The sequence below is a fragment of the Macrotis lagotis genome, chromosome 4 (assembly GCF_037893015.1).
Source record: "Macrotis lagotis isolate mMagLag1 chromosome 4, bilby.v1.9.chrom.fasta, whole genome shotgun sequence".
Taxonomy (NCBI): Eukaryota; Metazoa; Chordata; class Mammalia; order Peramelemorphia; family Peramelidae; genus Macrotis; species Macrotis lagotis.
In genome coordinates this window covers 59,860,787-59,883,795 of record NC_133661.1, presented here as the reverse complement: position 1 = coordinate 59,883,795, position 23,009 = coordinate 59,860,787, and positions in this window count along the sequence as shown.

The window sequence follows — 23,009 nt, the reverse complement described above, 5'->3', positions numbered from 1 at the left end:
GCAAAGCTCAGCTCTTTTGACCTACTGAATTGTGTTTCAAATTACCTTTTTAAGTGTAGGTTTTGCTGGACAAAATCCCTGGGCCTGCCCTAGTTACAGAGGGGCTCACAGTTATACTCCTTTATCTTTTAGACTTAGGTAACCAATGGAAGCTGGATGAAACCTCAAGGGCACAACTTGCCACAGGTAAGAAGAGTATCTTGAGATACTGGGAATTTCTATTTAGTCTTACAAGTTATCTGACCAGGGTCCTGCCTACCAATCAATGCAAATAAGGATTCCTTGCCTCACTGTGTTGGGGATTTCTTCCTCATTGACCCTGTGTGAGTTCAGGTTTCTCCTTTGGGGTCAGAACTCTGGTCATTGGAACAAAGTAGACAATTCCCATCTTTAGGTTCCCAGGAGAGTAAGAACTTTTGACCTGATTCTATGTTTCTCTACAAATAGCAAAAAGAACCAGGGAGCTAACCTGTATCTGATCAAGGAATTGAATATAATAGTCCCTGTGAGTAGTGACTCCCAGACAAGGAAAATTAGACCTAAAAATGCAGTTTTGTATTTCCCTAGTCTATACTAACAAGGAAAATGGCCAGGGAAGAAGACAATTCCATATCACGAAACCATTTATAAAAATTTTCATTTCTCCAAATGAAAATTTGGTCAAGATATGGGAACCAGTGACTCTGTGTTCATGTTTAGCTCTGTAAGTTTTTTCACTTTATTGAATAGTGACATCTGTAGTTTGGGGGCTCAACTTCAGGGATACAAAGACAAGTCAATAAAATACCAGTGCTTTGAATACCTCATACCTCCTTTTCCTTATGCAAATCATATCAGGGTCACCCACTAAAGACTTAATAAATATTAGGTCCTTAAATATGTTGAATGAGATACTGAAGAACGACTTCAGGGAAAGAAGTAAAGCAAATGGCAAGCATAAATCAAAAATAATATCACCCATGCAAAGCAAGCTCTGACAGATTTTTTTGAGAAGGGGAAACTAAGGCAAAGTGGATTTAGAGTTCAGCAAAGAGCTTCTGGATTTTAAATCTGGGCAAATACCTTGGATTTAATGCATGTGGCTTCTTTTGGAAAAAGTCATTGGAAGGTTCATCAAACATCTGTTATTGAGGTTCACATGTAGGCTATTTATAACTTCATATATGTAAGAGGATGAGGAGGTCTTGAGAGGCAAAAGAATTCTCATCAAAACTTCCACAAACAAAATAAAGACCTTCCATTGTAGAAAGAAGAATAGTATATGCCCTATTCCCACATTTTTTTATGGAAGTATAATCACTATCAATGAATATGTTAAAAAGTTTTGAGGAAGAAATCAAAAAAGGCAGGATGAATGGGGAGGGAAGTTGTGTTGGAGATGAAGGTGTGGTGTTGGGGAGGAGCAATCAATTATCAAACATTTATTAGGTGTCTACTATGTGATAAGTACTGTATTAGGTACTAGAAGTTCAGGTTCTTATTACTAATCACTTAGACCTTTTGCAGTAGGCTTAACCTTTTCTTCCCTTCTCCTCATCCTTTAAGCTTCCTTCAAGCTTGGGAATTAGAAGCATTAAGATTTCTGGAATGTACCAACTCAACAATTGCCCTGAGACTCCACTCAACATCCCTGTGACCTATCAAATTAAAATATCCCACTCTAGAACATTTTTATATGACTTTATATAGCTTTAATTTCTTCATCTGAAAATTGTCTGGTCATATCCTTTGATCATTTATAAACTGGGGAATGACTTGTATTATTAAAAAAAATTTGATTCATTACTCTATACATTTAAGAAATAAAGCATTTATCAGAGACACTTGCTCTTAAAATTGTTCCCCAACTTTCTGCTTTCCTTCTAATCTCAGCTGCATTAGTTTTGTTTGTTCAAAAGCTTTTAAACTTAATATAATCAACACCATTTTGCATTTCATAATGCTCGCTATCTCTTGTTTGGTCATAAATCCTTCCCTTTTCCATAGATCTTACAAGTAAACTATTTCTTCTCTCCTAATTCTCATATGTTATCATCCTTTATGTTTATATCATGTACTTTTATCTTGATTTTGACCTTGTCTTGATTTATTGCGTATAGTATAACCAACATTTGGTTTGACAAGCTGATTTCTCATATTAGTATGCATGCCTCATGAAGACTAGGACTGGGTTTTAAAAAATTGTGAATCTCTTGTATGATCATAGTAAAAGTCTAATGGATTATTTTTCATTCATTCACTCATTCATCCACTCATTCATTCATTTATTCATTCATGACTTCCCTGCCTCCAGGCTCCCCCACCCATGGTGTCCAGAAGAATGCTTTCTTATTACTGAAATGTTTTTTTTTTTAACATTTTTATTCATTCATTCTGGGGCAACTAGGTGGCACAGAGTTAGAGCAGCAGGCTGGGAATCAGTAATACTCATCTTTCTGAGTTCAAAGGCAGTTCCAGACACTTACTAGATGTGTGACCTTGGACAAGTCACTTAACTCTGCTTGCCTCAGTTTTCTGAGTTTACTATAAAATGAGCTGTAGAAGGAAATGACAACCCACTCAAGTATCTTCCCCAAGAAAATGGGGCCGTGAAGAGTCAGACATGACTAAAATGACTGAACAAGACAAGGCATCTTGTCTTTTTAACATCAGCTAGGGTGGCCGATGTCTTCTCTCTTCCTGTCTTTCTCCATCCAGTCTTCTTGAATCATTGTCCTATGCCACAACCTTGAAGTGCCCTAGGGAAACCTATTGTAACATTTCATATACACCTCTCTAGCAGCTGCTGCACCTGTCCAGTGCTGAGTTCCAATCCTCATCCTCAGATCCCTAGAATTCATACTTATTCAAACAGCCACTGCTAAATTAACTCATCCACAATGACCTGCAGGTCCCCTTCTCTCATCAAACACTGGCTTCCATAGTAACGGTCCTAGTCACTATCTAATAAAAAAAAATACACCATGACAGAAGCCCTACATTCTCAGAAGATGAATGCTTCATTGACTGCGTTACCTAAGCAGGGGATGTTCAATTAAATTCACTTCTTCCTCCCTCCTCCACTCCCCCCTCCACTGTTCATCCAGCCTTCCCCAGGAGCCCTCTTGGCTTTATTACTTTAGATTCTTGAAAGTCAGCTGCTCCCTTATCCACCAAGGACCAGGCCGCTATCAGCTTCAAGCTGATGGAATGTAATTGGCAGATTTAGGGACTGCCACACTGAAGCACATGGGAAGGGAAGGCTTGGCTGGATGTGGGAGAAGGGAGACAGCAGCATCCCTGGAGCCAACCCGATTGGCTGATCATCCAATCTCTGATAACTCCTCTTGCTTGGCACCACTTCAATCACCCAGACAGCTATCTATTCAGGGTGCGTTTGCTCCTTTAATAAGGAAAAATAACTCCCCCTCTAAGACAACAGGGTATGAGATGGAAAACAGAAAATCAGAGTCCAGAATAATGATTCTTACAAGTTTTCTTCCCTTCCTCTCAATTCTTTGCCTCTTCCCTCAGTCTTTGAACTGTATTCTCTACTAGTTATGGCTGCTCTGAGAGGAGGGTGAGAAAGGAAACTGAAGAGGAAGAGATCAAGAAGGAGAGAAAAGGTAGAAGAGATTCATCTCCTAGTCACCAGAGGCTCAAACCTCAGTGTTTTCTTTGGAAGGAGAAGGAAGAAGTCAGATTTCCTTTGAAATCACTCAAATCTTTTTTTATTTCCATTTACTCCCAGTGCCTCCATCATACTTCAGGTTCTTATTACTTCTTCCTGAGATGGTGCTGTCTTCTTGCCCATATGTCTTTCCTTAGTAACAAGGGCAGAGAGGGTCTCAGAGCTGCACTCTCAGATAAGAACCTAATTAATCCAGTCTGACTCCTTGGCATCTGACACTCCCAATAACCTGTCGTTGATAAGAGGTAGTGAGGTCCTGCACTCCAACATTCCAAGGACGAGATACAACCCTCTTGTCCCAGTGGCTCATAGCATGCACCAGAGGGAGATACACAAAGGTCATCTGAGAAAACAATTCCAGATTCCATAGGGAAAGAACTCCTCCAGATGAAGGTCCTATGTAATATATTCCAACTACAAAATAATACAGGGTTCCAACTTTGCAATGATCTTTCCTAATAGAAAGGAGAGTGGGGACAGGACAGGATTGGGGGAGAGAAGAAAGAGAATGATGATGGTAGTGATATTCTCATCACCAACATGGAATAAGCTTCAAATAACTGACATAGCTACCTACTTTCCTTGGAAGTCATAGCTAATGAGAGATGTTATTCCAGATGGGTGGTTTGGAAGGCTTCCTTCAGAATGCCTTACATCTATCACTGAATCCCTCAGGTCACCTCAAATATTCACTCCACTGAATACAGATTGCAATGCTGATTACTTAGCATCATGAGCTTATGCTTCTTATTTCTCCAATGTTTTCCTCTTTGTAGGGACATGAAACTATGTCACTGACACTTGCCTGGACAACTGTAGTATTCTCCTTAAAAGTCTTATTGCCTCTAGTCTAAAACTTTTCTCCAATACAGCCTGCATATTGTAGCCAGATTAATCTTTCTAAAGGACTATTTTTAGTATGTTCCTAAACCCAGGGCAATGGGTAGGTCTATAAGCAGTAATAAAATAGTCCAGACTCCTTGGCTTGCCATTTAAAGCTTTCAAAATGGTTCCAATCAAATTCAGTATGCCTCATCTCCACTTTGAAGTTTATGAGTTTTCACTTAAGCATGATTTCCTGGGTGTCCTCAAAAGAAACAATAGTATCTGTTCTCACCATCCCCATCCTGACCTCAAAATGTCCCCTACAAAAGGCAATAGATTAGGGATAGGAGGAAAGGGAAAAAAAAATTGGAAAGTTTGTTTTCTAATTTCACCTTATCTACCAGCAACCAGTTTAGCCTTAGGTACATTGATTAAGTGAATTTGACACATAGCTTGCTGTAGAGAGTAGAGAACAAGGCATGGAGTTGGGAGTAACATGAGAAAAGTGAACCAGATAATCCCTTTCTGCTTCGTGTTTTGAAAACTACTTTAAGAAAGCAAGGTAAAAAAAAAAAGATCAATAAAACTGTTCATATCTTTTGATTCAACAATACAAATAATCTATATCCTAAAATATTTATAGCAGCTCTTTTTGCAATGGCAAACAATTGGAAATTGAGAGGATGCTTATCAATTGAGAAATGGCTGAACGAGTTATGGTATTTGAATGTTATGTAGTACTACTGTTCTTTAAGAAATAATGAGTGCTCAGACATTAGAGAAACATGGACAGTCTTGCATGAACTGATGCTGAGGAAAGTGAGCAGAACCAAGAGAACATTGTACACATTAGCATCAACATTGTGAGATGATCGATTATGATGAACATAGCTCCTCTCAGCAGTTCAGAGATCAAGGACAAACCTGAGATACTGGCTATTGACAATGTCAATAGCCTCCAGAGGAAAATCCTATGGAGTTTGAATGCAGAGCAAAACTTATTGGGTTCACTTTTTTAAAACTTCTTTTTGTTTTTCCTTTCTTTCTAATAGTTTTTTCTTTTCCCTTGGTTCTAATTCCTCTTTCACAACATAACTAATATGGAAATAGGTTAAACACAAATGCATATGTACAAAGTTTACCAAACTGTATGCAGCTATGGGGAGGGGGGGAGGGAAAGGGAGGTTGGTAGAAAAAATGCAGAACTCATAAATTTGCAAATGGATGAATGTTGAAAAAACTATTTTTTGCATTCAATTGGAAAAATAAAATAAAATTTAAATTGAAAGAAAAAAAGGAAGCATGGTAAAGTGAAAAAGTTGGAAGATGGAAGTTCAAATCCCAGCTCTGATACTTACTATCTGTGTGACTTGTTTGAAAACCATAATCTCCCTGAGCCTTTGTTTCCTCAATTGCTATATGGGATAGCAGTGATTTAAATATCCTTTAATTCAATCTGTGATCTTACAATCATAAATGTTGCCTCTTTCAGGAAGTCTCTCCTCAGATTACTGCAGACCACAATGATGTCCTTAAACTTTTATACCCTTTATTGAATATAAGGGTATAAAATTGCTCATATGGGCCACTGCACATCATATAGTTACTTGTTTTGTTAGGTTTTTTAATGCACAAATTCTTACAACTGTAAACATTTGAGATGAAAATAATTATAACTCATATTTATGTTTCATATTATAAAATATTTTTCCTACAACAATCCTGTTTGGTGGGTATTTACTGCAAGTATCGCTTGTCCGATTTTACATATAAGGAAACTAAGACTTTGTAAGGTAAATAGCCTTATCCAAGGTTACATAACTTGTTTTGTGTCAGGACCATCTTCAGCTCAAGGTCCCTGGTTCCAAGGTCATCTAAGGCACTTCTCATTATGCCACTCAATGTTACTAAATTGAGGTAAAGTAGGAGGGAGGCCCAGCACTGTTTACACCCCCTTCCAATTAGGAGAACAAAATGATATCTCTGCCAAAGAAGTGAAGCATCCCTCCCTCCACCTTCCCTGATTTAAGACTTGTTCATTTTCTCCTTGTGACTAAATCGATTGAGCTAATCTTTAGAATGTAAGGAACCAGAGGACTGAGGGGCTACAGACAGGTGGAGAAAGCCTGGCAGGGAAACGGGACTGGTTCCATCTGCCCCAGTCACCAGAAGGGGATGTTGAACAGGGATTTCCATGAAGTTGTTTGCTAAGAGCAAGCTGAGAGTTTCCAGATACTTCTTGATATACCTCCAAGAGTTGCAGGTAAAATGCCAAGATTTCTGGCTGTCTGGATGGACTCTGGAGAGTATGTCCACACAGCTAAGAGGCAGCATGTAGCCACAGCCTTTCATCAATAGTTATTTGTGTAAGCATTTATTATCCTCATGATTTTATAAACTATGGCAGGACCATGACTTATTTATTCAGACTTAGATATGCTGGCATACTAGGCACAATGTAGGAAGTCTTATGTCTTTCTGAAAGTGTGGGAGGAGGGAAGATGGAAATTTCAGGTTAATCTGAAAAAAAACCCTGCAACCCCTTGGAAATGTTGAATCATTTGGGGCCCAGGACTCATACAATGGGGAAGAAAGAGCCCGTCCCTAGTTTCTGACCCAGGTTTTTCCACAAGCTTCCTGGGTAGTCTTGAGTCAATGATAGCAAATTCAACTTTATTTTTCTCCTTTTGAATAGTGGTATCACTCCAACAGCTTTGCTTTTCTCCCATAGAAGTAGGCATTAAATGAGAGAATAGATGCAAAAATGCTTTGGGAAAAGTTCAAACCACTTGCACTCTGAGTAAGGTATTATTATTATTTATGCACCGATCCACCTAGCATTTCATTTTATTCTAGTGGCAATGGGGAACATCATGCTCCTTTAATGTGGGTGTTTTTCATCCACTGGTTGTCTGTGAAATTGGTTTCAGGAGCATTGCCCTTCTACATCAAATGTATCTCAGTTCTCAGCTGCAGACTGCATCTCTGATTACCAACACAGTGGCAGCCAGTGATGTATGTCTATACCTACGTGGGGTGTCTGTACTTGCAGTTGCAGGCAATACCCAACTGTGAGATCTCCTGAATTCTTCCCCCTTCACCCTACCCACCTTCTTGAATATGCAAAATCCTTGAAAAGTCATGAACATTTCTATCAGGTATTTGAGTTAATCTATTTGGAAACAAGTTTCTCTGACTTGTGAAAATAGAGATGGGGATCAAAGACTAATTAGGTCATAGCTTTTAAAGTTTTTTTAGAGACCCTCATTTTTTTCAGATAAGTAAAATGAGGAACAAAAAGGTCAAATGATTTGCCAGGGTCACCCAACAATTAGGAATCAAGATGTGAATCATATCTTCCTGACTAGGTAATTCAATGGATGGAGTGCCAGATCTTTAATCAAGAAGACTCATCTTGGGGCAGCTAGGTGGTGCAGTGGATAGAGCACCAGCCCTGGAGTCAGGAGTACCTGAGTTCAAATCCGGCCTCAGACACTTAATAATTACCTAGCTGTGTGGCCTTGGGCAAGCCACTTAACCCAATTGCCTTGCAAAAAAAAATAACCTAAAAAAATAAATAAAAAAGACTCATCTTCCTGAACTCAAGTTTGACCTTAGATATTTATTAGTTGTGTGCCTCTGACCAAGCCATTTAACCTTGTTTGCCTCAGTTTCCTCATCTGTAAAATGAGCTATAGAAGAAAATGGAAAATTACTTCAGTATCTTTGCCAAGAAACCCCAAATGGGGACATGAAGAGTTGGATGTGACTGATAACAACAAAACTTTTCTCCTGCCTATAAGAACTATCTTGGCCATGTTCTTGTCTGTTCTGTGCATCATTTTGTGTGTATGTGAACGTGTAAGGAAATAGGGTTAAATGACTTGGACAAAGTCTTCCAGCTAGTAATTATTGAGTGTCTGAGGCCAAATTTGAACTCAGGTCCTCCTGATTCCAGGGCTGGTACTTGAGTCACTGCATTACCTAGTTGTCCCTTGCTCTGTGTGTATTAAAGCACTGAGACAGGCTGAATTAGGCCTCCTAGTTTCCCATGGTAGACACCGTCCCACCAACAAAAGAGGAAAGATGACACAAAATTACTTTTCAAATCTGTCTTTAACTTTTCCTACTTTCTGCCACAGTGAACGCACAAATAGGACAACAGGATGGAAAGAGGAGCCTCTAATAAGCCTCTTTATAATCACAAACTTTCAGAGTTGAAAAGACTTCATCAATCATTTTGTTTATCCTCTGCTTAACCAAGAATCTCCTTTACACTATTCACAGTATGTGGTCATTCAGCTTTGTTTAATAATTATAGAACCCTACAGTCTCCTGAGATAGTTCATTATATTTTGAGATACCTCTAATTATTAACTAGTCCTTTGTTTGTTTTTTGTTTGGTTGCTTTTCCCTGTTACTGGTAGCATCTTCTCTGTCTCTTCACCATTGGTGCTTCTTGTTCTACTCTCTGGAGCCAAGCATAATTAAATTGAACTCTTTTTTTCCACAAGACAACCCTCCGGATTCATAAAGGTTTCCACTATGTCCTCTTCCCCCTCAATTCTTTTTCGTCTCTGGACTTAAATATGCCAGTTTACTTCAACCTATACTAGTGAGCTCATCTTCAGTCCCTGACTCTCTTGGCTTCCTCCTTCAGGTGCGTTCTTCAGTTTATCAATATCATTACTTGTATCAATCAGAATTGAACTAATACTCTAGAACATTGGTTTTTAACAGAGGATCCATGGAGAGATCTTCAAATTTGGATAGAGGAAAAATTACATCTTTATTTCCTCTAATCTCTAATTGAAATTTGACATGAATTTCAATTGTTAAAAAAACCCAAAGAAACAAAATATGCCATTATTTCTTAGAAGGGGTCTATGGGCTTCAACAAACTCCATGGCATGATAAGAGCAGAGGGTGTTTCAGAAAGATTAAGCTGACAGAGCTGTAAGCTAAACAGAGAAGTAAGAGTTAGGAGATGGACGACCAAACAGAGTACTGATAACTCAGGCACCTAAATAATAGCTCTCCAAATGCTTCCTTCATATAATAACCCTCTGAAGTGACTATTAATTGTTATTTATTATTATTATTATTGTTTATTATTGACAGCAAGTGATTTCGATACTTGGAAAAATGAAGTGATTTATCCACCCAGATTTGTCCATCCACCAAGAAATTGGAATTTGAATCTAGATCCATTTTGATGAAAAGTTCATCATCCTTTGCACTGTACCAGTCAGCTAGTTAAAATGGGAACGGTGAAAGGGAAGTGTATGAAAGACAGATGAGAGATAAAATCCACAGTTTTCCTGAACGTACACTGTACACACACATACACACAGATCTGACATTTGTTCATAATTCTCTCCAATGAGAATACCTTCGCTTCCTACATGGATTTGATCCAACTATCCAAGCCTAACTCCAGACCTTGACTTTCCCCTTCCGCACTCTGTCCACTGTACCCATTACACACTTACCATAAACTGACTGCTCTGGTTAGCCTAGCGGAAGAGGTGATACATAGGAGGACATGAAAGACTAATTAGGGCCACGAGGGCTGGGACTGTGTCTTCCATCTTTGTTTCTCCCACAGAGTCTAAAACAGGGCTGGGATTGTAGCAGGTATTCAATAAACATTTTTGATTCATCTAAGTATTGATTTAACAGGACCGTTGGCTGGTTGTTACTAGTAATTTTGGCACCTGGGACAAGCAAAACAAGCTGGATAATTTCAGACTGGGAAAGAAAGGGATTCTGAGACACTGGCCTCCAAAGTGGGGGGGGGGTAGCAGGGAGGGGATGTATTTTAACTCATGAGTCTTGCTAATTAGTGGCTAAGCTAAATTATTTCTAAGCTGCTACTAAAAATACTATCAGGGTCTTTCAAATTTTGATGGCCTGGGGGCAAAGTTCTTGTGGCCTGCCTTAGTTGGATCTCTTAGATGTTAGGAAAGAATGAGAGGTGCTCTGAGGAGACAATGGTCCTGGCTGGTCATGGCTCTTCCCAGAAAAGAGAATTGCCACTAATAGAAGATTAAAAGGAACAGTCAGCTTTGCCTGCTAACCACACCTCCTCCCTTCCTCCCTCCTCCCCTTCCCGTCCCTTGGAAGGGAGGAGGGAAGGAGGGCTGGAAGGAGATCTGGGCTGAGCCCAGTGATGATGAAGCTCTGTCTCACCCTGATGTTTCCTCTGGTGTCATCAAGCAAGGCTGTCTCTGTGTCCCCGCTTTCCCTAATGAACGGTCACTTTATTAAACTCAGTAGATCCACACACTCATTGCCCCCTCCTCCTTTCCTCCATGATAGAGTGAGTCCTGGGGTCCCTCTCCCCTCCACCCTCCACCATCCTGCATCAATCAGAGCAGAGTGAGGGGGAAAATGAACTGTGTAGGAGGGTAGCTGGGGGATTCATCACCAGCCCCCACGATGAACAGACCCATTTGGCAGAGCTCCTCTCTCCTTTATTCTCCCCTCTCCGGCCCTTGAAAGAGAAATCTGTTACCAAGAAGGATCTTTCGCCAGAACTGCTAGTCATTTATCTGGAGTATTAATATGCCAGCCACTTGTGACCAAGTCTGTGACACTGATCACTTAAGCCCCAGATGATTCCTCTCAGGGAAGGATGCTGGCTGCTCTAGGAAGCTAATGAGTCCCCTGTGGTGCATTCTGGTTACCTTTTGTTTAGATTTGTGAGCGCTTCTTTCAGAATCCCAGCCAAGTGGGCTCCCCTGACAGGTATCTCTGTGATAAGTGAGGACTACTGACAAACAGAATCGAACTTGGTCCCCAGGGAGGCCAGCTGGCTCCCTTCCTCCTTGTCAGGGAGCTTACAAAAGAAGAACAAAACTCAGACCAGCCCTTAAAGAGATTCAGAAACAACAGCCCTTCCAAATCAAACACAAACACACACAAACACACACACGCATACATAAATACACATACACACACAATGCAGCAAGACCTCTAAGAGGCAGAAGACAACAGGTCTTGCAGGATTCTTCTCCTCTCTGCTGTAGACATTGCCTCTTCTGAGGAGACCAATTAAAATGACTCTTCCCACGTTGAAACTCAAAGCTCTCATTATTGGTGTCACTTATTTGGGGATAAACCATTCTCTGCCTTGTCTCATCTCTTGGGTTGTGGTCCTGCAATTTAATTTATTAAAATGTTTTGTTGATTGATTGGTGAATAAAATGTTATTAAAGGTAATTGGAGAGCAGCAGAATGAGTGTCTTTCCATTTTCCTTTATTTCTGACCTTTCAAGGAGGCAAGGCCAGAGTTTTCTTAGTTAAGGAAATGGGCTTCAACAGGAGATTATATAGAGAATTTTGTTCTCTGCCTCTGTTTTCAGAACTCTCCATCCAACTCCCAGTAGCCCCCTCAACTGCCACTAGGTATCCATACTATTCTTTTCAGAGTCCAAGTCTTTCATTCCAGAAATCTTCTGATCATTCAAATAATTTAGCTCCAACTTCACTAACAGCAAGATTCTCCTTGGGGTCTTTTGACCTCTCTGAGATCCATAATGCTTACTCTGGGCAGGTTGCTTTTGTTCTGGACTTTGCTTTCTTTTTTCGTCTTTCCTCTGATTATTAGCCCGGCACCTATCATCTCCCTGCCTGCCACATCAGAGATAGGACTCTGACTAGAAGCATCTTAAGGGGAACTTGAGCCCCTGCTGAAAAAAGTCCCACTAGTTGCTGTCTCATGGAGCTGCCTATGGAGAGCACAGGAGCCAGTCATACCACGCTGGAATTCAGAGAAGCAACAGAACTGGCAGACATCTGAGTGTCATTCTGTTAAACCACCACTGATCTCATTTCTTCCTATGAATATCCTTTCCTTACTGCCTACTCCCTGTACTGTCACATTTTAGGTCTCTGGCCTTCCCTTTGTATGAACTAAGATGTGTCAAAGGAGAGTCTATTGCTTTATCCATTATCAGACTAGCTGACTCTTTTGAAAACCTCCTCTAAGTCACCAAACTATTGGTATAGAAATCTAAGTGACCAAGACAGAGATAAAAATGTAACTCCAGGGAAAAGTTGGAGAGGTTTCTGAGTTTCTTATAAGACAGATGACATAACCTTCCTGCATTTCTAATTAAATTAGACCAACAAATATTTAGTAAGCATCCATATATGCAAATCACCACCCTAAGTACTAGCTTCAAAGCCATAGTATTCAGTCTTCTAGGAATTCTCTCAGCACTTTCTCAAGGACAATCACATGAGGATGCTAACTTATCAGTATCGCAAGGACACCCAAAATCCATTAACAGGTTAGTAACAGCTAAACTTTCAGCTTTGTTGTCATTTCCAATTCATTGTGATCCCATTTGAGATTTTCTCGGCAAAAATATTAGAGAGATTTGCCATTTCCTTCTATAGCTCATTTTACAGATGGCAAAATTGAGGCAAACAGAGTTAAGTGACTTGCCCAGAGTCACATAGCTAATAAGTGACTGAGGCTGGATTTGAATTCATGGAATGATTTTTCCTGATTCCGAGTCCAGTGCTCTATTGACTGAACCACCATAAACTCCCAGCATTAGTTGCCCAATGAGAGGACTCTCCTTTTTCCTTGATCTTTCCTATTTTTAATTGAAATATTAATTTCAGTGTCATTTTTGCACTTTAAAAGAATTTTTTCATTTCCTTCCTATTCAGATAGTACTATTCATTAAACTTCTCAAAATTCCTCTGTAATGAGGAGAGATCAGAGAGCAATCCCTGAAGGGTATAGATGGGCAAACTAAGGTTTTCCTTGAAAGTCGCTTCTTAGGCTAATTCCCCTGACCCTTCCAGTCTTCTATCTACTTGTTTATTCAAGATCACTGTGATCCATCTGATAGCAACACAGCAACAGAAAAGTCTTTGTTCTGCGACTGAAAGAGATTCAGTATATGGACTTGGTTCAGAATTGGACTTGATTTAGGGGCAGATAACATACTGAGAAAGATTTCTTTCTTACTCTGGGCTCTAAGATCTGTCAGTTTGGAATGTTTCTGTTCAGTTACCTGAATTTAGCTTATTTCTGATCCTGGTTCTCTTCTCTAAGAAGCCCCTAAAAGGTTGTGATTTTTCCTAACATTTTTTTTCTTCTACTTTGGCTCGTGAGCCATTTTACTGAGCCCTGTAGCCCTGGGGGAAGTTGGTGTGTTTAAGTTCAGTTTATAAAAATAAACTGAGATAAAGGATATGGAGGAATCTATCTATGTCAAAACCATGGTAAATATCTATGGACTTGTTGGATGCAATGCAATGGGTCCAGGACTAGATTCAGTGGTCACCTTCAGGATTAGAACTATTTGCAAAACAGGAGTTTGCAAACATTTTCATGAGGCTACTATAAGGATAAAATTCAATGATGCATGTAAAGGTATTTGGAATGCATAAAATTGTCCTACAACAAAAAAAAGTTATTAGTCTTCCATGTGGAGTTTACCCAAAGGGGAACATGACATTTCTGGTCTAAAAGATGCATGTTGGTGTGTGTGTGTGTGTGTGTGTGTGTGTATCAGGCCAAAGAAATAGCAGACATATAAGAAACCATTCAGATTGTATGAGGCCAAGATACCTAATAGACTCTCAGTCAACTTAATGTCTGATCGTGTGTCTTTCTCTTCATCTTGTTCACTCTTTTTACACCATTTCTAGTCTCCTGGTAATCCATGTTTCCTAGGCAGTAGAATGATGTTTAGCTTGGCAGGGTGGTAAAGATGACACACACTAGAGACTAGACCTTAATGAAGGTCTAGAGAATCATTACTATTACTGGGAGCTAGTTATGTCATGAGAATGTTCTCACATGTCAGGAGAAGGTGTCTTCACTTCTTTCTGTCTGATCTAAATAAAATCCAGATTTAGCCAGGGTGGTGATATTTTAAGGTGGAAGTTACAAGCCAAGACATATTCTAGACAAGTTGTGATAATGTGTGAGGTCATAGAGGGGGCAGAATGATGCAGTGTATGGGGAAGGCCAACTTTAAATTTTCAACCTATACTTCTCTGTGGAAATAGGGGCAGGACTCAAGGAGATTTTTTTTTTCCTTTTATGTATTATGTATTGACTGTAAAAAGAATTTAAATATCTATCCTTCATCTGTCCACCACATCCTTGTGTCTCTCATCAGTCCCACACATGATGCTAAAAAGTTAGTGACAAGATCATGTGGTGAAAAAGATGAACAGAACAGAACTGAAAGTCTCAGTGAACTAGAAGGAAGCTTTTCCTTCTGGGGCTTGGCTTTGAGTCTTATGAGTCCACTCACTTTTTCTACAAGCAATGAATTCTCCCCAAGGAAAAACTGTTGGTACCTATCAACCACAGCCACAGAAGAGAAATGTTTAAACTGTGAAAGCTTTGGTCTGTCCTGAATTCATGACATGCTTTGAAGGAAAGTCAAGATTAAAATTTGCAGTCTTGAATCTTTCATTTAATGAATGACCTTGCTGGATGTAGTAACTCAAGCATAAATTAGAAACTATATAATATTTCCTCCAATCTTTTGCTTATTTTCAGGAAGAGAACCCAAGGGAGAATAAAATATGACAATAGTGTCTTTCCTAGATGAGGGATTACAAGAGAAATATTTTAATATATTTTATTTAGTCATTGATTCCATAAAAAGATGAAAACCTAATCTATAGCATTCCTTCTTGTTCATGTAGAAACTAGTTATTATGTCAAGAATATGTTAAAAAGATTCAGAGAAATATAAAAACTTCTGAGAAGAAACATAGTAAGGTGTGTGGAATGAGAGCTAAATTTAGTTGGGAAACTTTACAGTAATTACATACACTAAACTAACAAGATAGTGTAGCCACAAAGAGAAAAGAGAAACTTGTAAGATAGAGCATTAACTACCTCTAAAATTGATAGCTTAGAAGTTTCCCATTACTCCTCCTTAAAAAAGCATATAGGGCAATCATGAGCATTCTAAGGTCTATGTCCTTTTTAGTGAATCAAATCAGGTTAGTGACTAGCAATGCCACCTGGTGGTTAACTGAAAAAAACTTGTCAGGTACAGTATCAAGTAAGATTACATACTTAAATATCAAGAAAGATCAGAAAAAATATATGCTGATGAGAATAATGATAATTCCTGGAGCTAAATCTTCCTAAGATTTTAAGGAATTGTCCTTTTCTTCTATCCTTTCGGAGAATAGGGGGTAAGGAAAGCTTTCCATGATTGTCCTTGGCAATATATTTGGTATTGAGGCATATATGATGTGGACTTGCAGAATATTGTGAAAGATAGTAGAATATGTGATGAGGTAGGGATAGAAAATTTGACTGAGTAGATTCTTCATGCTTTAATCTTGCCCTTTTAGCTATCAACATGGTCACCTAGGACACAACATTATTGGACATTATTGGGCATAAATGTATTTTTACATTTCAGTAGGTAAATCCCTCTTTATGATAATCTGACCACTAAGCTTGACTTCTCATGTACTGACTGCACCTTGAACAAGATATTTTGCTACAGAATGAGTTTATCTCAGGTCAGATGCTAAGAAAACTAGATGACAACTACCAGTTTATTGTTTTGGGCTTTGTGTAGCTATCTGCTTCAGTTCTGAGAGTTACCCAGTGGTGAATTCACCCTGATCTTGAACTCACATTGAAGTTACCTTTCTTACCAGGATCATAGAAACAAGTTTAAAACTAATCCAATAAATTTTACCATTTAGTTATAGAACACAAGATTAGAAAAGACTCGTTTTACCTTTTTTACTGTGTTAATCTCTATGAGTAATGAGAGATTATGTGGGCTTTAACTCACCTACATAACATTTGCTTCCATGTAAAAGAAATTTTAGACACACTGTACACATAAAATGTTCATTTAGACTGGACTAAGGGCACATGGTAGAAAATAAGAGTATAGATAGATTTTCAGCATTGTAGAATTGATCATAACCAAGAGCATTTGGCAAATGATATCCTGGACAAACCACATTGCACATATAGTAACATTCAGTGGCAGTGGCCAACAATCATTTCATGATGCAAAGATCATATAATATGCATGCACATGTATGTGTCTATATAGTATTGGATAAGAGAAAAAGCAGAAGTTGAAAGTAAGAACCAGCATCAGATACACTCAAATGCTGGTGATCGGATTCTTCTTATTTACTTCCACTCAGATCAAGTGTCTCTTTACTGTATGAAACAATGACACATCTTCCTGTTGCAACCTTCTCAGAACTAGATACAAGAAATTCATCCCCAAATATCAGGATATTATTTGCCAGTGTCCAATTGTGCAAACCATTATCTCTCTCCTTAGTATCCTGGTCATTTGACTGAAATGTGTATGACAACATAGATGATTCACTTGGACCTGATCTTCCTATAATCGAGGTATTTGGATATACAACTCAAAGTAAGCAGTAAACTCCATCTAAAACTAAATGTTGGCATAGGATCATAGTCAACAAGTACCATAGAGGAAGTTGAAAAGAAATTTAAAGACTGAATTCAAGGGAATGGCAAATTTCCGAGAGGAAAACATTTGTACATTTCCATGAAAGGTGACACTTGACTATCTTTTGAGAATTGTGCTCTATCTGAAAATCAAAGAACCTTCTTCTCTGTTGGCAAGAAGACTGCTAGATATCTAGTGAGGCAATAATTGAACTGATTGATGCCTTGCTGTGTACCAGCTGCTTAGTAGGGATCCTGTGGGGGAAACAGATTAAACAGAGTAAAGGTCTCAAGATGGGTGTTTCCAGGCAGTGTGATTAGTTTGGAGAGGCTACTTGTTTTTGTCCGAAACATGAGATTTATCTAGTTTCTGCTAGCCTTGATCCCAGGGGGTGGAAAGTAGGAACCAGGCTATACACTCCAAATAGAACCTAAAGTCGAATTCAACTCTTAGAGGGCAGAGACATTTCGGGTGTTTGTATGCCAAGCACCAAGCATCCCCTGAGCACTTGACTTGCTCAGAACACTAGATATTTGTGGAACCGAATTGAGTACCTCCAATTGGAACATAGAGAAAACTAAAAACTCATATTTGTCAGTTATCTGGTCCTGGAAGCTCAATTTCTATTCTCCATGGTGGTTCCTCTTTAATTTACCGAAAACAAATTTCTCTAACTGGATTGAGGCAATTTATTGCTACCCGATCACCTACTAGATTGAAATCATACCCAAAAGCCTGCAAGCATGAGGCTAAGCCTCCACTTTGTAGCCTCTTGATAACCTTACAAAACCAGATTATTAGGGGGAGAAAGTTCAAAATGAAGAGTTCCCTGTATATGGAACTTGCAGTTTGGGGGTCTAGGATTAATTATAAAATTAAAAAGAAATCATTATTATTCATGCTGAGAATGATGATGTTAATAATAATAATGACGCTGAATGATGGCATCCTTTAAATATGTTAGCCTCAGTATCAGCAAGATCTGAATTCTGAATATCTGCCATTTGAAGAGTACCAGGACCATTATGAAGTTGTCTGCAGGGTACTAAAACATAAGGTCATACCAATTTTCTCCCTTTCTTCTCAAAAAATATTCCTCCAGGTACCATTTCAGGTTGGCATGAAGTCTTTTTTAACCTTTGTTTAAATTTTGTTTTCACAAAATGTCTACCTTGATCTGATTATATTGATCTTGCCTTGCATTCACATAGAGGTTTTCTTTCATTTTTCATATATTTTTTTTCTTTTTAGGTTTTTTTTTTTTGGTAAGGCAAATGGGGTTAAGTGGCTTGCCCAAGGCCACACAGCTAGGTAATTATTAAGTATCTGATTAAGTGTCTGGATTTGAACTCAGGTACTCCTGACTCCAGGGCCTTTTTCATATATTTTTAAAATTTCATTTTGTTAACAATTTTTTACATAATTAAAACTTATTCAGGCATAAGTGGTAATAGTCACTTCTTAATAACACCAAACCCCCTCCCCCCAAAAAATCTTTTCTTAGGACTAAGTATAGTTAAGAAATCAATGCAACTCATAAACCATCATCTTTAGCAAGAGAAAAAAATGCATTTCATCATTAGCTCTCTGCCACAAAAACTCGGCATTAGGTATAATTCAAATTCTGGAATCTTTTAGGACTTTTTAATATATGTTGTTATAGTCATTGAGTGATTGTATCTTGGACTGTTATCTTGACTTTTGGCTAGCCACTGGACTCTGATGATTCTGAAGAAAAGAATGAGGTTCAGATGACTTGTTCAGCTATGCCTCACTTACTTAAAATCCAATTCATGACCAAGTCAAGACATGTCACTAGTCCTCTTCAAGAAGGAAGAGTCAATGACCTTTAATGAGTATATTATTTACCTGGTTATAGTTTGGGCTGTTTCAATTCAAACTCTCTCAAATAGATTCCTTGATATATATCTGATACTCTGGCAAAAAGATGTCTGCATTAGCCATATATTAATATGTTTGTATCTTTCTACATTTTAAGGTAATCAACTTAAACTAATCAGGAGGTAAATGTCATTTTTCATTTTTATTCTTTTGGAATCATGGTCTATCACTGTGAAAATCAGAGTTCTAAAGTGTATCTAAGTTGTGTTTCTCTATAATATTATTATTGTATAAATCATTCTCTTAGTTCTCATTTTGTTCTACCTCATCTCATACTGGTCTTCCTATTCTACTAAATATTGTCCACTTTAGAGTTAGTTTCCAATTACTGCAAATAATTAATCTTCTGAAATGATTAGATGTATTTACTCACTATTGAAAATTAAAACCCACATAAAATATAGTTAGGAGTTTTAATCCAATGGAAATATATAGTATGAATTCAAATAATGCAAATATCAGGAGTCGCTTATGGTTCATACAAATTATGAAGGCGTTGTAGTCATTTATTAAGTTAAAATAATACTCCATTACATTAATATGCTACAATTTGTAGCCATTGCCCAATTCCAATTTGTTTATTCATTATCCAATAGGAGGGTTCTTTTTGTTTCCAATTTTGGGGTGCCACAGAAATTTTCAAATACCATCTGATAAATCATAAGGGTTGTGATCTACACAAGGACAGTATATGTTCACAGTTTCTGATTATCTAAATATATATGTATCTATAATTGTAAATTTGAAATGAACCCTCACCCAACAACACAAACTCTAAAGTAGAATCATGAGCTATTTTGGGGGAACAGGACAAAAGAGGAAAGAGAAGAAATAGATATTTGTCTTCAACTGTGTGGAAAGGATTCCAGATCATGCAATGGCATAAGAAAAAAAAATAAAATAGGTCATGCCTATGAACCCTTTTGTTGAGTTTGCTGGGTAATGGTGAGAAAATCGATCAGAATTCCACAGGGCTTGTATGTTTTTTATACCTACAGTGTCATAATCATCTATTTAAAATCACCAGATTTGATGCTTTTGCCCAGGCCAATGATTGCACAGTCCAATCTCCTACCTCACAATTTAGTAAAAGTTATTGAAACATTTGAACCAGACATGAATTTAAATTTATAATTTTAATTCTGGAAAGGTCCTGATATGTCATAGTATCCTAGATTTAGAATTAGAAGTCACCTAAGAAGTCAATTAGGCCAACTCCTCCATTTTAAAAATGAAGACATTGACAACCAAATGCTTGCTTAAGGTTACACAGGTGTTACAGGGCAAAACAGGATTTACATCATATTCTTTCCAAATAATGCCCTTTCCATTGTAGCTCTCTGACTCCCTAATGATGTGGTAGAAGCTTATAAGAGACATAGGAAATGTGACACAATGAGAGAGAAGTAATTGTCCAAAAAAGTGTTTTTTTTTTAAAGTAAAAGTAAAATGGCATTTGATCTCTCCTGGTAATCTTCCTATCTCTTGGGGCTATCACTTTTTTTTTTGGTGGAATAGGGACACTTCTTAAGTCTCTGATGAAATGTCTATTGTTTCTTATGGTGGGCTAGAGTTTGTAGGCTTCTGATCCTGGTGGAGAGATTCATTGAGACCTTGGACAAACAGGATTCATTTCTACCTAGATTTCTAGGAGAAAGTGTTCAAATTCTGGCTTTTTCTGAAAATACCATCTCTTTAAGTGACAGAAATAGGTAGAACCAACATCTTTTTTTACTATGAAGTGAAGATACTATGCACTGAATGGGTAAAACTATTATTTTTTTTCTGACAACTCTGTTTTTCCACCCTTTTCCTTGACTCTCTGACATTTCTGATCAGCAATTATCTTTGAGACTCCCTATATCTCAGTTCTGTTCATTTAGGTTTGTTTCAGTATCAACCCCATCAGTGACCCCCTGAAATACAAATTCAATTGACATTTTTAGGGGAATAGCTCTCTAGTTTATCCAGGCTGAGTAATTCTGGTCTCTGAGGTGTGACTGCATCTATAACTTCTTAACTCTAGTCCAAGTTCAACAAGTACAAAATCAAAGTCATCATCTTGGATCCTGAAATTATAAGCAAATGTAGCTATCACACTATTGCATGGCAATATTCCAAAGACTGGATCCCATAAGGCTCAGAAGGAGAACAGTCTAATCCTAGGGAAAAAAGTATGTAAACTTCATCTGGTCCTACTCATGGTTATGACTGGTATATCGTATTCTAGCAGATTCCAGTTTGAGTAGAAATGAGAAGTTAAAATGACCAACCTACTATTAAGAGTTAGCCCCATAGGAATGTGTCATGGCTATAGACAGCAAATTTTCATTTCTCACAACTGTCCTGAATAATTCTCATCAGAAACTTTTGACCCTGGCTTGTTCATGGTTCAAATAGGAAGAGAACATCAAGTCAGAGCAACAACTGGAAAACACATTGGAAAACATCAAAGCTAAATAAGAATGAGTAAGTGATTCACAATGCTGCCAAGTGTGCTCTTCTCCTGATCCCATAATGGAGACGAAGTCAAAAACAGGAATTATTCCAAGAACTACAGTAGAAAATCCTCCTTTGCACTGATTGTTTTTGTTACTGATTAAGGGGCAACTGGGTGGTACAGTGGGTAGAGCACTGGCTTTGGAGTTAGGAGGATGGGAGTTCTAATCTTACCTCAGACACTTATTAGCTTTGTGACCATGGGCAAGTCACTTTACCTGAATTGCCTCACATTCAGGGCCATCTCCAGTTGTCTTGATTCATATCTGGCCACTGGATCCAGATGTCTCTGGAGGAGAAAGTGAGGTTGGTGACTTAGCACAGCACTCCATCACTCAAATCCAATTTATAGTGCTTGTCATGACAAAACCTCCCTTGATGTCATGGTCTTCTTCATGAATGAAGGATAAAACATCAAGGTCCCCGTGAGGAAAGAAAAGTTTCTAATTGTAAACTGTTAGTCCAAGAGCAACCAGAATAAAAAAGGTGAATTTTGCAGGGCAGAAAGATCAATCATGAGGGAAGCAAGCACAAAATACTGAATAAATGGGATCCAAGGCTAAAAATATTTCTGGGGACTTAATCTGGCAGTATGGTAACAATAGGAATTAAATGCCAAAAAGGAAAGCTCAATGCAAAAGGTGTTAGAGTTCAAAGAAAACTAAAGTCTAAAGAGGATTCTGCTTTAGCAAAGCATTTAAACATCATTTATCATGTTCAATGGGGTGAATGCATCAGAGTTCTTCTGAGTCTTGGCATGTGGTGCTAACTCCACCTGCCCAAGTTCTGAATGAGCCTCAGCTGTGGACAGATCCCTGTCCGTCCAGGACTTCCAGCATGGGAAAAACCTGTGATTGAGTGACTGTGGACATAGAACAGATACAAATGTCGATTTTTTTTGACAACACCTGATTTCCATCTTGTCTCTATTTCCTCCCAAGAGCTAATGCCCTGGTTCCTTCCCTTGAAGAATAAACAGCTGCCCATGACTATTGAACATAGGCCTGCAATGTTTGGCTGTGGCTGCTGTGTTCATTAATCCCTGATTTTCTGCCACCTAGCAAAAATAAAAAAAAGAAAAAGCAAAGCAAAGAAAAGATAATTCTGTCATCTGCCTACTTCATGAGAAGATCCAGAGAATAAAATTAGTGTTCTCTGACCCAAGGATGTGATTCTGTTTCATTACAAAACTTCTTTGCAGGGGGCTATTTGGAATAGGGGAAGTGCTAAGGGCTGTATGGGTCTGGGCACAGGTCACATCCCTCAGAGAAGAGATTTCTATTTCTTAATATGTAAATGGAATAATTTCTTGCCCTATCTATGTCTCCATTACAGTTAAAGCTTCTGTAAAGAAAGAGAGAACGAGGAAGAGAAGGAGGAAAAGAGAGAGAAGGGGTGGGGTTCTCTTCATTTAAGGATCTACTTGCCTAGAAGTTCATGACTTATTGAGATAGTACAGGATAACTTATAATCCTAGCCCTTTCATCAAGTAAGCTGCTTAGTGAGTCAACCATAGGTAAGCAAAGATAACTCCTACTTGGAAAAATGGTGACTTCTTACATGAGTACAGTCTGATGTTTGATAACTCCTTTAGAAATGGAAATTACCAATTTCTTACCAAGATGGCTGCATAAACAGGAGGCAGACTGCCATATACT